The sequence below is a fragment of the Ascaphus truei genome, chromosome 3 (assembly GCF_040206685.1).
Source record: "Ascaphus truei isolate aAscTru1 chromosome 3, aAscTru1.hap1, whole genome shotgun sequence".
Lineage (NCBI taxonomy): Eukaryota > Metazoa > Chordata > Amphibia > Anura > Ascaphidae > Ascaphus > Ascaphus truei.
The window spans coordinates 288,265,100-288,281,098 of record NC_134485.1 but is presented as its reverse complement, the minus strand read 5'-3'; the positions used below and the strand labels follow the sequence as shown (position 1 = coordinate 288,281,098).

At 40.8% G+C, this 15,999-nt stretch overlaps 1 long non-coding RNA gene across 1 annotated transcript in view; it reads left to right on the top strand.

Annotated features, from left to right (window-relative positions):
* The window catches only part of LOC142489714 (uncharacterized), a 28,021-nt gene extending 13,737 nt beyond the window's left edge, over window positions 1–14,284 (top strand). The window contains exons 2-3 of the long non-coding RNA XR_012799923.1: window positions 13,835–13,943; window positions 14,109–14,284. This is a non-coding gene — a long non-coding RNA (uncharacterized LOC142489714). The remainder of the gene's footprint in view (window positions 1–13,834; window positions 13,944–14,108) is intronic.
* The last annotated feature ends 1,715 nt before the right edge of the window (window positions 14,285–15,999 follow it).

Here is a 15,999-nt window from a genome sequence, read left to right as displayed (position 1 = left end):
AATGAATATGCAATTGGGAGGACAAAAGAATCACACCAATTGTTACAATTAATGCTGCTTTTGACCCCATTTACATGCTATACTCCCGAATTAAATGAATTTTAGATTATCCATTTCTGTAATGATCTCAAGCTAATACAGTTTGAAAAGAGTATTCAGTTGGGCATCAGTAGATTGCACTTTGCTTATTGACCCATCTCCCCTAGTTCATTATCTCACCACACATGATTTTAGATTTCACTTTGTATATATTAAGCACATATTTAGTTGACTAATAAAGTTTTATTATCTTTGTGTACATTTTGTATCACCTTGCCCATGTGATTCACTTCACAACCTTTTGCAAGTGATCAATTTGTTGATTGAATTATATCAAATCATTGGTTTATTTAAGTAGAGTGCAAACATTGGGGATCTTTCTCTTGGATTTCTTTGACCAGAATTTGTTTGTTGTATTCATATTTATCCCCTATGCACCACTTTTTGCTATTCATACAATATACATGTATTAGGGTTGAGTGGTTAGTAATCTAGTCTCCCTCCTGACATTACTGTCCATAATCTGTTCACCACCCCTCCACAGGGGTTACTTTGCACTGACACCTCTCACGTGTTGTGAACTTCACTTGTGACCTGAGAGTCTCAGCTTGCATGTGGGAGGCCCTACTGTTTCCTATAGCCCCTCAGAAGTAAGTGTCTAATACCCCTGTTTCTGTTTCCCTCAAATCAGCACTTATGCACACATTTGTTTTTTTTCTCACTCTAGTTAATAGTGGAATCTTATTTTCTGGGACTGTTAGATATACAGTATACACTCTGATCTCCATCTCTGGTTTTGAGGGTGTACACTGAATTTGTTTTGTGACACCCTGCTATTCCACAGATGCTCCACGTATTTCCCAACCTATCGCCTGTTCCCTGCCAGACAGTGGGTTTCCATGGGGAAACTCCTTGCCCCCCAACCTCTTGGAGCAGCTTTCTCTTCTGCCTCAATCCGAAGACACTGCGCACCTGGCCAAGGGACCTTCCAGATGGGAGAGAGGAACCTCTGACGCGTTTTGCGCATGCGTGCACTTTGTCAAAGAGTATGGTTCTGTGACGCTTGTGCTCCTACACACAAGCCGGGAAAGGGAAGGGACCTGATAGCGAGGTGGGAGAAGCCGCAGGAGACTCGAGATAAGGGATAGTTGCCGCACAGCTGGGGAGCAGTGCACGTACTCATGTGAACGCGCCGGGCGCAGGAGAATGCGCAACGCATCTGGAGGGGCAGAGCGAACATCACTGGCACGGCTAGGCCAGCTGCATGTGCGCACATGCTCTGGCAGCAGAGCGGAGATGCGCGCGCTCTCAGGCACCAACGCGGGGGTGTGAGGAGCAAGGGGGAATAGAGTCCAGAGCACGAAGTCACAATAGTGGAGTGCATCCTGGAGGACGTCCAGCCTCCTTAAAGGCATAGTGCAAATAACTGTAGAGTGCAGCAAAACTAAATATAAAGTAAGGGTTCTTTAGTTAATTGCTTTGGCCAAAGTATTGTAAGCCTGCTACCACGTCAAGGTAAACCCTATTCAGCAGTTCCTACACTACCCGCATGGTAAACTTACCTCAGTAGTAGAATGAGTGACTGTCCCAGCCTTCCGAGAATCCAAAGCAGGTGAGTAAAGGTCCCAAGGAAACCCAGGCAGGAACAGCATGTGATGGTAGTTCTTGTAGGAACCCAGACAGGTAGCCACTGAATGCTATTTAAAGGGCAGTGGCAGCTGATAGCACTGAGAGTCACAGTGAGGCTTACTTCCTGTTAGGAGGAAGAGGGCAGGATTTGCCAGAAAGCAAGATGGCGTTGTTTGCTTCAGTATGCTAGAAGTCACGTCCTGTAGAGAAGACAAAGCAGGGGCAGAACAGAGGCGCGGCCTCTGCGGGAGCAGGGAAGAGTTCAGGACACAGACAGGCATCAGATAAACTTGACTCACAGCTAAAGGGCGGCGATCAGAAGTGCAACAGGTAAGGAGGGAACACACCACAGAGGGCGTGTTCCACGTGTAACGGTTGTACCCCCACCCAATCTCATGTTGGCCCCTATGTGAGGAAACTGTCCCAGTTACATTTAATGTAGTGTGGTGCACCTGCTGGCTTACAGGACTCCTGAGTCTCCCACTTGATGGTATAGGGGAATACACCAGGACTGGCTTGTGAAGTAATGTTGAAATCCACTCACTTTTGGTACAGCGCCTTCATCTCTTCCAGGTCCCCACGACAGCAGGGAGGAGTCTCTGGAAGAGAACCCCTTGGTGCAGCTTCTCCCTGAATGACACCAGTCTCAGGCAAGAAGGTTCTTTCAAACAGGGCAATCTTTATTGACATCTTCCTTGGCAGACTGCCCATCATCACGGCCGGTCTTTAGCCAGACATATTCAGAGTTGCCCACCTCAAGGAAGTCCCTGGACACCACTCCTAGTAAGGCCCTAGAAGCTGTCCTTGCTCTTCCCTTACTCTCTAATAGAGTAAGGGAAATAGTCTGCCCACCTCTCCCATAAGGGAGGGCCACAATCCTTGCCAGAGCCCTGGCACTGTGTTGGGTCAGATAGTCACACACTCTGCAACTCTTTCTTACTTCTTTCTAAATTTAGGAAGTGATGCGTACTATATAGCTCCAGTAGGCACCACCCCTGTGTCACTGTCAGTGGACACAGAGCATGATGTCACTTCCATCGCTACACATCACACATCAAAGGGGATGAGGGCAAACCTCATGATTACTCCTGGCAAACCTGCCCTCTTAACAGGGTTTACTGCACAGGAGGAGAGAGGCATGTAAACCCCAAAATTACACAGGGCTACACACGCATCGTAACAGGTTCCTCTCACATTGCCAACATATATAGGTAGATCACAGAAGCACCGCCTACCGTGTGTTCACAAACAAAGTTCCCCATGATGAAATCAAGATCCGAGGGCTATGTCCAGGAAACCGAAGCGGTGCAGCAGCAAGGATCGATCCCACATCATGTCACATGAAATTACATTAAAAACATAATACAAAAATACAAAAAGTACTAACATTCCTATGTTATGTATAAACACAACTTTGCAGACCTTTATAAGTCAGTAACATGTCATGAGCCTAAGGGCTGGGTCCCGCTGCGTCCGGCGGTGCGCTCGGCTGCGAGAGCGCTACTCGCCATCTCCTTGTAGCCTCCCGAGCCGGACCCAGTCCCTCCTCACTGCACAGCTGACTACTTGCTGTGACGTGTCTGCCAGCAGGGGATACACGAGGATCGTGTTCCCGTGCGGCGACACGTCACATGGTGCGCGAGGGAGCCAATCACAGACTGGCTCCCATCAACCAATGGCAAGCCAGCTAGTGATAGCCAATGGGAGGAAATCATTTTCAAACCCAGAAGAGGGAAAACTTCAAACTTGCAAACAGAAGTTACATTGCTTTTAAACACACACACACACAATCCCCCCCCCCCCCTTGGGCTGCTGCAGTGCCGTGAGCTCTGCTTTGTTGTGCTTGGTTTGGTCCCGCCCCCTGTCATGGCTGTGCCCCCTCCGACCCGTTTTGGCCACGCCCCCCCCCGCTCGCAAAAATGCTCCATATGGACCGCAGATAGCGTGAAGTGCCTCTCAACGCACCACCTTGCGGGCGCGCTGTCTGAGGAAGCGGGGCCTTAGCCTAATAAAAGTATATTGACGGATGTTTAATAAATTCTTCTGACTACTGGAAAAAATGGCTGCAAGGAATAAAAAATGAAACATAATGAATGTATATAAAAACATTTAAATAAAATAAAACTAAATAGAATTAAAATTAATGTCAGTGTGTATATAATGTAGTAACTAAATACTATGACAAAATCACAGACACGGATACCTACTGTACTAAAAATATAAAGCAAATAAGGGATATTAAAAAAATAAATGTCACAAACTCTATAACCAAAGCAAAAAAAGACATATGGTACTTAGAAAAGATCAACATATGTTCACATGTACATGAAATAAAGAAATACGATATATAAGGATGTGTAGCATGTACATCACCTAAGTACCAATGCCCCACTCATCCCTGACTTCCCTGAGGAAGTCACTCACATGATGAAACGCATCTGGACTTTGGCTGACACCATTGCAACGGAGACAACGCGAAGAGGTCTGAACTCTCTGCATGAGAGCAACTGATTGCAGACGCTGGATCTAAAGAAATCTTCTATACTGTCGAATTGGAGGTGCTGTCCGCCTGCTTATGGTTCCCTACTTGGGAGGTGAATTAACCAGGAGGCAAGCCGAAACAGACCAAATGACCCGCTTTCTATGCGTCCGGCTGTACCAGTTTCAGACCCCGGCTCCAATCTGGTGACGTCATCCCTGTAGAGATTCTCTCTCAAATGCTTATTTTTTATATACTTTTGTGAGTGCAGTTCCAATAGACTGTGTGTTTCTCTCCTTTTAACATTAAATCCACAAGTTTTACACAGAGCTATGCTACGGAGCTTGCGCTTCTTTTTTTTTTTCTAGGTATTTTGCAGTTTGCTATACCACTAAGAAGCTACAGCAGTCTCTATAATAATCACTAAGCTGGCACTGGATTTCTAAGTTCACTGGACACTTTTGGAACTGGTTTGGACTATTAAGTGATACTAACATTATTAATCACACAATTGTTTGTTTATTGGTTTTATTGATACACAATTATCATGAAGTTCACACTGACACTTTTACATTTACACTATTCTAATTAATTATTCACTATTATACAACCACTTATAAGTTCTACACGTTATTAAGCACACTCATCTAATGCTACTAAATTGTTTTTGTTTGTTTATATAAATATATATATATATAAATCTCCAATAAAGAATATCACTTGTGAGCACATTCACATGTCTTAAGACAGGTCTGCAACCCTGCCTTTCAACCATTATCACCTAGCATACAGTGCTCCCACTGCAGCAAGGGAATCTGGGAAATGAAATGCAAATGAGCACACAATGTGTCACCTTTTGCCTGGAATATCCATTCACATGGAGCCCATTTAAGCAAAAGCATCGCCGTTCACACAGCTATAGATATTCCAGGCAAAAGGTGACACATTGTGTGTTCATTTGCAAGACGGTGGAGGTTTTTTGTTGCCTTTTTCACCCACCATAATTTCAAATGTATATGGTGTGTGTGTGTGTGTGTGTGTGTGTGTGTGTGTGTGTGTGTGTGTGTGTGTGTGTGTGTGTGTGTGTGTGTGTGTGTGTGTGTGTGTGTGTGTGTGTGTGTGTGTGTGTGTGTGTGTGTGTGTAAAGAACAGTAAGCACTCCGTCAGGTCAGTCAATTGGGTGGGTGCAGATCCTGTATAATGAAATAGGCAATACGATACCATGTTGACGAATATCAAAGGCAGCACTCCAACAGTTGGTCAAAAAATATATATTGTAATTAACAAGACATCATTCCAACGTTTCGGTACACGTGCGGAACCTTTATCAAGGTGATGTGATTACAGAGTGAACATGAACACGACAAGGGGATGCAGTGAAGAAGTCCTCCTCGGCAGCAAATAACTTTTTTGGCAGTATTATGATTAGGTCAATCCTTGATGCTATATTAGCAAATAGCAGCTGTTACTGCTGCTCAGACGTACTGTAGCTACAGAATAAACACAGAAACGCACACATAGCGCAGTAATGTTCAAACACCTTCAAATCTATTAGTTCTAAATAGACATTACTCACACTAAAATAGTGTTGATTGAGGAGCAATTTAAGGCTTGTGTAAAGGTTATAGCAGCTGCTACAGTCTACAGTACATCAACGGCAACTGCGTGATGAGCCAAAAAGAAGAAACAAAATATTCAATAGTGTAAAACTAAAAACACAGTTTAATAAGCACTTCCAGCCAAATGCACACATACAATTTGGCTAGATGATGCATGCACTTGTATTGTATTGTATTGTATGTCTTTATTTATATAGCGCCATTAATGTACATAGCGCTTCACAGTAGTAATACACGTGGTAATCAAATAAATAACAGATAATATAAATAACAGATCATGGGAATAAGTGCTTCAGACATAAAAGTAACATTAAGGAAGAAGAGTCCCTGCCCCGAGGAGCTTACAGTCTAATTGGTAGGTAGGGAGAACGTACAGAGACAGTAGGAGGGAGTTCTGGTAAGTGCATCTGCAGGGGGCTAAGCTTTATGTATCATGTGTCTAGTATTGTCCACAGTGCTATTCATATGCTTCTTTAAGCAAGTGTGTCTTAAGTTGGGTCTTAAAGGTGGATAGAGAGGGTGCTAGTCGGGTACTGAGGGGAAGGGCATTCCAGAGGTGTGGGGCAGTCAGTGAAAAAGGTTTAAGGCGGGAGAGGGCTTTAGATACAAAGGGGGTAGAAAGAAGACATCCTTGAGAAGAACGCAAGAGTCTGGATGGTGCATAACGAGAAATTAGGGCTGAGATGTAAGGAGGGGCAGAAGAGTGTAAAGCTTTAAAAGTGAAGAGAAGAATAGAGTGTGAGATGCGGGATTTGATCGGAAGCCAGGAGAGGGATTTCATGAGGGGAGATGCTGAGACAGATCTAGGAAAGAGTAGAGTGATTCTGGCAGCAGCATTTAGGATAGATTGTAGGGGAGACAGGTGAGAGGCAGGAAGGCCGGACAGCAGGAGGTTACAGTAATCAAGACGGGTTGAGAATGAGGGCCTGAGTCAGAGTTTTAGCAGTCGAGCAACAGAGGAAAGGGCGTATCTTTGTTATATTCCGGAGGAAAAGGCGACAAGTTTTAGAAATGTTTTGAATGTGAGGGGCGAATGTGAGAGAGGAGTCGAGTGTGACCCCTAGGCAGCGTGCTTGGGCTAGTGGGTGAATGATCGTAGTTCCAACAGTAATGTGGAAGGAGGTAGTAGGGCCAGGTTTGGGAGGGAGTATGAGGAGCTCTGTTTTAGCCATGTTGAGTTTAAGGCGGCGGAGGGCCATCCAGGATGATATAGCAGAGAGACTTATAAACAAAAGCGTTTCTCTCTGTGTTCCAAATAGCTCTCGCTCACTCAGCGCGTTTCACTGCTTAACGGCTTCATCAGAAGCCCCTAGCCCACATATTTCAGCTTGTTGAAAACCCATTACCCTATGTTGTGTATGTTTTCTCTTATCTTGAACTATTCGAGTTGTGCTCCCCTGATGCAGAAGAAAATACACTCTGGAAGAATTATTGGAACTTTATGAGCAGCAACTTGTGCTTAATAATTTATTCGCTTTAAAATTATATTAAAAGGAGAAATTTTACCGCTCACCTAATAAATAAAGTCCTAAGATAAGTACCATAGGTGCATAGAGGTTAAGTTTAGGGAACTACGAGATCTCCAAAAGATATAGAGAAAAAGACCCCACTTTACTGCACTCTAATGCTTAGCAATAGTAGTCTTACAAGTTTCCATAGGCTAGCACAAAAAAAATCCCTCTCAGATAGGAGGAGAACGACGAAAAAATAACACATTTTTATTACATCAAAAATTATCACACTAAATAGTTAAAATAAATTCTAATTTTTTTTAAAAATCCCCATATGGGCGCGAGGGATTAGAGTCAGTTTCTGATAATTTTACTACTTATAATCAGTAGTCAGAGACTCTAAATTCCCTACTACGTACACAAAGGTTAATGGTGTCCGTGTGGCTGGTTAATCTTTAACCATATCGCTGCATAATTAATTTTCACTCATGTGAATGCAGCACGTTTGCTTGCTCACATAGAAACACCCTTTGAGGCAACTCAGGGTTTGCAACATATACATAGGTACTGCACATATATTGTATCAAAAGCTTTTACTATGTGTAGGTAATTCTCTAGGGAGTAATGGTAAGTATGAAGCAAAATTGATGCCAGATGCCTGGAGTTCTGGTAAGTGCGTCTGCAGGGGGCCAAGTGTTATGTATCATGTGTCTAGTATTATCCACAGTGCTATTCATATGCTTCTTTAAGCAAGTGTGTCTTAAGTTGGGTCTTAAAGGTGGATAGAGAGGGTGCTAGTCGGGTACTGAGGGGAAGGGCATTCCAGAGGTGTGGGGCAGTCAGTGAAAAAGGTTTAAGGCGGGAGAGGGCTTTAGATACAAAGGGGGTAGAAAGAAGACATCCTTGAGAAGAACGCAAGAGTCTGGATGGTGCATAACGAGAAATTAGGGCTGAGATGTAAGGAGGGGCAGAAGAGTGTAAAGCTTTAAAAGTGAGGAGAAGAATAGAGTGTGAGATGCGGGATTTGATCGGAAGCCAGGAGAGGGATTTCATGAGGGGAGATGCTGAGACAGATCTAGGAAAGAGAAGAGTGATTCTGGCAGCAGCATTTAGGATAGATTGAAGGGGAGACAGGTGAGAGGCAGGAAAGCCGGACAACAGGAGGTTACAGTAATCAAGACGGGAGAGAATGAGGGCCTGAGTCAGAGTTTTAGCAGTCGAGCAACAGAGGAAAGGGCGTATCTTTGTTATATTGCGGAGGAAAAAGCGACAAGTTTTAGAAATGTTTTGAATGTGAGGGGCGAATGTGAGAGAGGAGTCGAGTGTGACCCCTAGGCAGCGTGCTTGGGCTACTGGGTGAATGATCATGGTTCCAACAGTAATATGGAAGGAGGTAGTAGGGCCAGGTTTGGGAGGAAGTATGAGGAGCTCTGTTTTAGCCATGTTGAGTTTAAGGCGACGGAGGGCCATCCAGGATGATATAGCAGAGAGACTTATAAACAAAAGTGTTTCTCTCGGTGTTCCAAATAGCTCTCGCTCACTCAGCGCGTTTCACTGCTTAACGGCTTCATCAGAAACCCCTAGCCCACATATTTCAGCTTGTTGAAAACCCATTACCCTATGTTGTGTATGTTTTCTCTTATCTTGAGCTATTTGAGTTGTGCTCCCCTGATGCAGAAGAAAATACATTCTGGAAGAATTATTGGAACATTTCTGAGCAGCAACTTGTGCTTAATAATTTATTCGCTTTAAAATTATATGCATGCACTTATTATAAAACACTAAAATCACATTTTACATCACACACTGTATGGTTTATGATATTGGACTGTATTGAGCATGTTTTTATGCACTTTCCTACTAGTATCAAATCACTTTTACAACCGCACAGTTTGGTTTGAGATAGATACAAACATCCTAGAAAAACAGATTGCACTAACACTAATTGCTCTAAAACACATTATACTAAAAAGATACATATTATTTTTATTAGAATTAATATCTATATATCATACTAGTGGAATTGCCCAGGGGGAGGGGGTCCAAAGTAGGGAAAGTTAAAAATATTTATTTTCAATTTCTAACAGTTGGACTGCTTCTTGTCTCCATCTTTGTTCTTCAAGTAATTTTCTCCTTTGTTCTTCCGTTTCAGAATTTTGGACTGTTTCTTGTTGTAATCTTTGTTTTTCAATTCCTATGCCCATTAGTTCTAATGTTCCTGCTGCTCTCAAAGCAGCTTTTCACTGTGCGTTTGATTGGCTGCCAGTTAAACGTGAGTTTCTTTTGCGAGGCATTGTCAATCAAAAAACTATATTATTAAAATAAAAACAAACTAACCCTAACTCTATCCTAGCCAATTGCATTCTATCATGTTAAGAATATAATTGAGAATGGCAAGAAAACTGCAGAAAAACTACACTAGAGCTAAAATTTCTAAATAAAAGCTCTTTATTCACATGCTTTTGTTTAGTTCGCACTGTTCGCAGTGGAACATAAGTACAAAGCATGAGGCATTTAGCTACAATCAAGGAAACCAGTTTAGAACTGGAACCGGAAGTATTGATCTGGTACATTGTATGGACCAATTATGTCTCCTCCAAATATGTACCTACATTCCCAATTTGAAGTTAATTAAACAATTACCTGAGGAGCTAAAGTGAAAAAAAAAGTTTTCACAAACATTTGTTCGGGAGCTACCCAATGGTTGGGCAAAACATATCAAACCCCACCGACGCTCACCCGTTTGATCCTATTATATAGCATGCCAAGTTTGGTGGCTCCTGGATTAAGCGTGTGGCTTTACTGTATATAGCCGGACAAGCAAACGAACTTTCTGAATTATAGTATAGATATAATATAAAACTACATAACATACACATGCATGATAATAATAATAATAACAAACAGAAAACGCAGACAGATGAAAAAAGATTGCGTGGGAAATTCATAAATGTAGCATCTATTAAGGTCCTAAAAAAGCCCCCAAATCAAAGTCTATATTGAGGGGATTATACAAGGTCTAATAAAGAGGATGCCATTCATTACAGAATATGGCAATGCTGTTTTTATCCAAACACACTGCTATTGATTAACTAACAATTGTATACTTTTCATTATATATATATATATATATATATATATATATATATATATATATATATATATAAAAACAAAAACGAATCAGTGCTAGGACTAGTACAAAGTGATACAAATATAAGTGATAGATAAATTAAATTTTCGTGTCAATAGAATATCCGGCACTGATCAAAGAGAAATGGGCTACTAAGATGCAGCTCTATATATATATTTTATGCATAGCAAAAAATGAGAAGTGAATCTCCTGATGGTGCTTCTAAATCCAAGATTATGCAATGTTGGCCATAATGCCTAGGAGTCCGGGGTATATTAATAGTATAAGTGTATGAATGTGTGACAGGGTATATGGCTCACCATATGAAGCCTAACATGGACAGAGTAAACCTAACCACTTTAAAAGTGAAACCACAAGGAAGCCCTTATATAAAGAAACTCCCAGTGCAATCACTATGTGGATAATCATATCCTGTATCATAGGCTGGAGCCCTGCATATACCCTATAGTCACAGTAGCTATAAAAAATAGTAAGTCACTCACTTATTAACCCCTTCTGCTCCATAACTGCGTGCATCCGTTCCGTTTTGTAGATGAAGTCTGTGTAGGGAGATGGTGGAGCACTGCAAAGAATTAGGGCTGGAGGCAGATCCGTGAAAAGTAAAAATGCTTTATTCCAGATGCATGGTAGCAACAGCTACATTAAAAAGGGTCCTCTAACGCGTTTCGCGCTATGACAGCGCTTTATCAAAGAGTTTGATAAAAGTTTGATAAAAGTTTGATAAAAGAGTTTGATAAAGCGCTGTCATAGCGCGAAACGCGTTAGAGGACCCTTTTTAATGTAGCTGTTGCTACCATGCATCTGGAATAAAGCATTTTTACTTTTCACGGATCTGCCTCCAGCCCTAATTCTTTGCAGTGCTCCACCATCTCCCTACACATATTTTATGCATAGTATGAGCATTATTCCTAGTATAAGGTTTGAATGCCACTCATGTACCTTTGTTAAGGAAATACTTTTTATTACCACTTGCTAAATTGTCTTTGAAAAAATAATACTTGTACAATGTTTGTCTAGCTTCTCTTACGAGTGCTTCTTTCAAATGTCGGGCTGCCTGTAAAATGTACTAGATAAATACAATAAATTGTATCCCAGTATTTGCAGGTCAATTTCAACCTCATTTTATAGCAGCAATCCAAGCAGACTGTTTTTTTTTTTTTACCATATCATTGAAGCAGGGATCTCCGGAGCTGAACCCCATTAATTTCAGCTCTGGGGACCCCCTTCTTCCCAAGATACTTACCTCCGTATGGGGACGCTGGTATCTTGGCACAATTTAAAGGTCCTCCTCACGTGAGCCAATAGGAAACCACACTGGATGACGTTACAACTTTCTATTGGCCCGCAGGAACTTTGAACGCTGTCATTACATGAACCACAGCTAGCCTAGCCGGAGAGTCCACTGGCCCCCCTACGGAGGTAAGTATCTTGAGAAGCAGGGAGTCCCTGGAGCTGAATTAATGGGGTTCAGCTCCAGAGACCCCCTGGTGCAATGCAATGTAACAAAAACTAAGAAAAAAAGAATGGTCCCCTTGGATTACTGTTTTAATTGCAAACAATATACTAAATGACTTGCCTAGGCGCCACAGCTGTCTAATAAATTATAAAGTATAATTCAGTGAATAAAATGATGTTACCCGTCAGGGTACTTCTCAAACCTTCCAGGGAAATATGCTCGGATTTCCCACAAGTACAGTCGTGATTGGTTGTGGAAAGTGAGCGACCCAGTCAGGAAAAACACATGTGAATAAAAAACATATATAAAAAACAAATTAATGTGCAGTATTGTGATTCATTACTAAATAAATGTGCAAAGATCTTGGCTCTAAGGGAGAACCTGCTTACAACACAGTGAAGGGTAAGTTAGCTTATTTCAGATATTCCTGGAGTAACCCTCTGAAGGGAAGTTCAAGAGGGGAGAAAAAGTCCTACACAAAGAAAACCTCACAAATCATTTCATCGTCTATAAGTATCTGAAATAAGCTAACTTACCCTTCACTGTGTTGTAAGCAGGTTCTCCCTTAGAGCCAAGATCTTTGCACATTTATTTAGTAATGAATCACAATACTGCACATTAATTTGTTTTTTATATATGTTTTTTATTCACATGTGTTTTTCCTGACTGGGTCGCTCACTTTCCACAACCAATCACGACTGTTAATTGCAAACAATGTCAGTCAGGTATGTGCACAGTTAATACATATGGTAGCATGGTTGGTCTTTCTCCCTCCTAATAGAGGTAAATGAGAATTTCAATCCTAATAGAGGTATATTAGTATTTTACCTGGTAGTGTTAGGACCTGTGAACTGGGTCTGCCTTGTCGTGGCTCTCAAGCTTACAACGCTTTGGCGAAAGGGTTAAACTAAATGACCCCTTTTCAAGAGAATATATAAGTATTTCACTGTGTATTTTTGTCATATTGGATGTAGCATTGGGCTTCTCTGTCGCTTGTTGTATACATTTGCCATGCTCAATAGCTCTCCTTTTTTACTCTTATATACATATATATATTTTGTGGGGGCTCAGGGGCTCCCAAAAAGAGCTTGCTGAGGTTCTGTGTGTTGCTTGTTTACGTATGGTAGCAATACAATTTCTATCAGTGAAGAGGAATTATCATGACAATGATCTTGCTGGTTTAGAAATATTTACTCCCCAGCTCACACTACCTGAAGACTTACATTTAGAAATGGTGAGCTTCTCTCTCAACGTTTCTGTGTAACATAATTTTTGAGTGGGTAAATGTACATTACCACTTTGCATTAAAGTGATGTATTGATAACAAGTAGTAATGGTCATTAAATAAATTATACAGACCTCAATAGACGTTCAAATTTGATGGTCACAGAGCTCATGTACTGTACAAACTGCAAGACTTGCTTCATTTGAAATTGAGACTTCTGAGGTTCTGAAAATCACCTGTCCTATAAAATGTATCACTACCTGCAAAAGATCCTTATTCCATTAAGTAATTTCCGCTTTCGTACCAGGATTACTGGAAAAAATAATTTCACACGATCAGAGCCTAATGGTGTAATACAGACGAGAAAAGGTCAAATGTTCCATTTTTATTAGCTACTCAATATGAACAACACGTGAGGAACTTTAAGGTTTTTGAGGGCCAGGCCTCAATACTTATGGGTGGCATCCACCAAAGGAAAAGGGTAGATTTGTATTTTTTTAATTGTAATATGTTTATGGGTGTTTTACATGCAGCTTTTAAGGCGCTTTTGCAGCTTTGTACAAGAATGCTTTGGCTGCGCTTTATTTTGAGAGCCTCACAGTTTTTTTTCACTGGGCATAAGGGTAAAAGATAATCTGTTGGAACATTTCAATCTTGGGGACCTCTTTCAGGGGGGCCTATACTGAAAATGTAAATGGTAACAAGAACAAGCAAGATGCTAGAATACCATTTTGCAAATACGTGCAGTGTGCACTTAAACAAAACATTTTTTTATTACGTTACAGATCAACATAAGTTCAGGTCACTGCAACAGAGAGGATGACTCAGCTCCAAAGTCACAGGGCGAATTGATTAACAGCTCTAAAATACTGAAAGCTCTGGATTAGGTCAAAGGTAAATGGCCATCAGTTCTTCAGATGTGCATTTGTGCAAGCTATTCCTTTCTTGAATGACCCAACATGCAAAGTGTTGGTCAGCAATCTGTTTTAGGATCCTGTGACAGTGTGAGGCTTAATAGACTCTGCCCCTTTAATTAAGAGCTTGCAAACTGTTTTGCAGATCGTATAAACTACCTTGATGTTGCTTGTGAGCTAAAATTACTACAAACCAAAGGTGAACTTGCACTGTATTACAAGGCAATTCAGAAGCAGACTGGTCAAATCGGAGTTGCTGGTATCTTCTGCTGTGTAGACTAAGCCACCCAAAATGTCCTTCCTTGTTGCACCCAAGAAATGGCTGCATGAGTGCATCTGTATTACTGTCAAATGCACTGGAATTTAAAGGTGCAATAAACATTAAAGTTATTACCATAAAACGAGGCATAAGTGTCCTTTTTTCCCAAGGTTATTGAGGGATAGCCAGTTTGTTATCATCAAGGCAGCAATCCCCCCCGCCCCCCTACTTAAATTACAGAATCAGAATTGTGGGCTTCTTGGAGCTAAACGGTGCTATGTTAAGCTCCGCAGACAACTAGTTCCAGAGATAGTGTCCTTTTAATGTGCCAGTATTACTAATCCCTTTTTGCTAAATCAGTATGGCCAGCCAATAAAGCCTTCCATCCTACAGGCCAATAGGAGGCTGGAATGTCATTAAACCATGATATAAAAGCTTCCTATTGGATGACCCCATCGCCCATATTTGATTTTTCTTTCTTTCATTATACTGGCTATTAAAAAAGTAAATATCTCTGACTCGTGGGTCCCAGGAAATAGCAATCGTGCAGTTCAACACTAGTAAAAAAGCAAAACAATAATAATTCCATAAATGGAATGGATTGCTCCTTTAAGTACCAGATGCCACTAGCAATATTAAACATAATAATTAGGAAGGAAGTACACAAAAGAAGGTTTCACTTCATGCCTTACTGCTCATCTTGTTCTCTGCTTCTTGTGAACTTTTGACTTTAATTGTCTCTATTTTTGTTCACAAACTCTCTAGATCTTCTTAACCCTTTTGCTGCCAAAGGGGCTAGCAAAGCAATGTTCTGCCAGCGAAGGGGTTAATAAATAACTAGAAACTTGTCAAACTGCTGCTAGGCTATTTAAATGTGTCTGATGTTATATTCAAACAACTGAATACATCATTTTGAAAGGCGTTCAAGTGACCCATTAAAGAGGAAAATGTCACATACTGTACTTGTCTTCACAACAAATAGCAGCCATCTGTCTTTTAGACAGGACCAAAAAAATGTAAGATGAAATCTCTGTATTAAAGCATGATAGAAAATAATAATAGGACCTTTCATTCTGCCTTATAAATACATTATAGAAAGAAATATCATTAGGAAATAAAAAACGGCTAGTTAAAGGAGCAATCCATACAATATTCTACATGTGTGTTTTGTTAAAAATAAATCTGTTCTGTAGTATTAGATAATACCACATTTTTTGAATTCAAGTCTTAATGCCATTATAATTACTTTTAATATACTGATCATCCTTTGATTTCTATAGCAGGTTTTAGCATACTTTCTCAGCAGTGCAAGATATTTGCAACACTTTCATGTTTGTGATCAGTTGTTGCCAATATTTTCCCAGCAGTTTGAACTGCAAACTGTAATAGATAATGTTCAATTAGTAATTTAAGAATACATTGTAGCTGCTGAGTTACACTGACTGAAGGACTGATTGAAACTGAAAGGCAGCCATTTACTAAACCCTGTGAAACAAGATCGTTGCTGATCGATCATGGGAAAATTAATCGAGAAACAGCTTAGCATTCGTTTTCGATAAAGGGTATCAATTTGTTTTTTGTTTTTGAGTGTTGTTCGGATAGCCTCTTTAAAAAATTGTATCACAGCATTATTTCATATATATAAAGCTGCAGGCATGCTGCTTTAATTTAAATTCAGAAGAAGAACAAGCTACAGTATAATGGATAGTAGCCAATCCAAATGACAAAATATATTTTATAAGGTACACCTCACTGATCTCTGTAGGAAATCAGATCT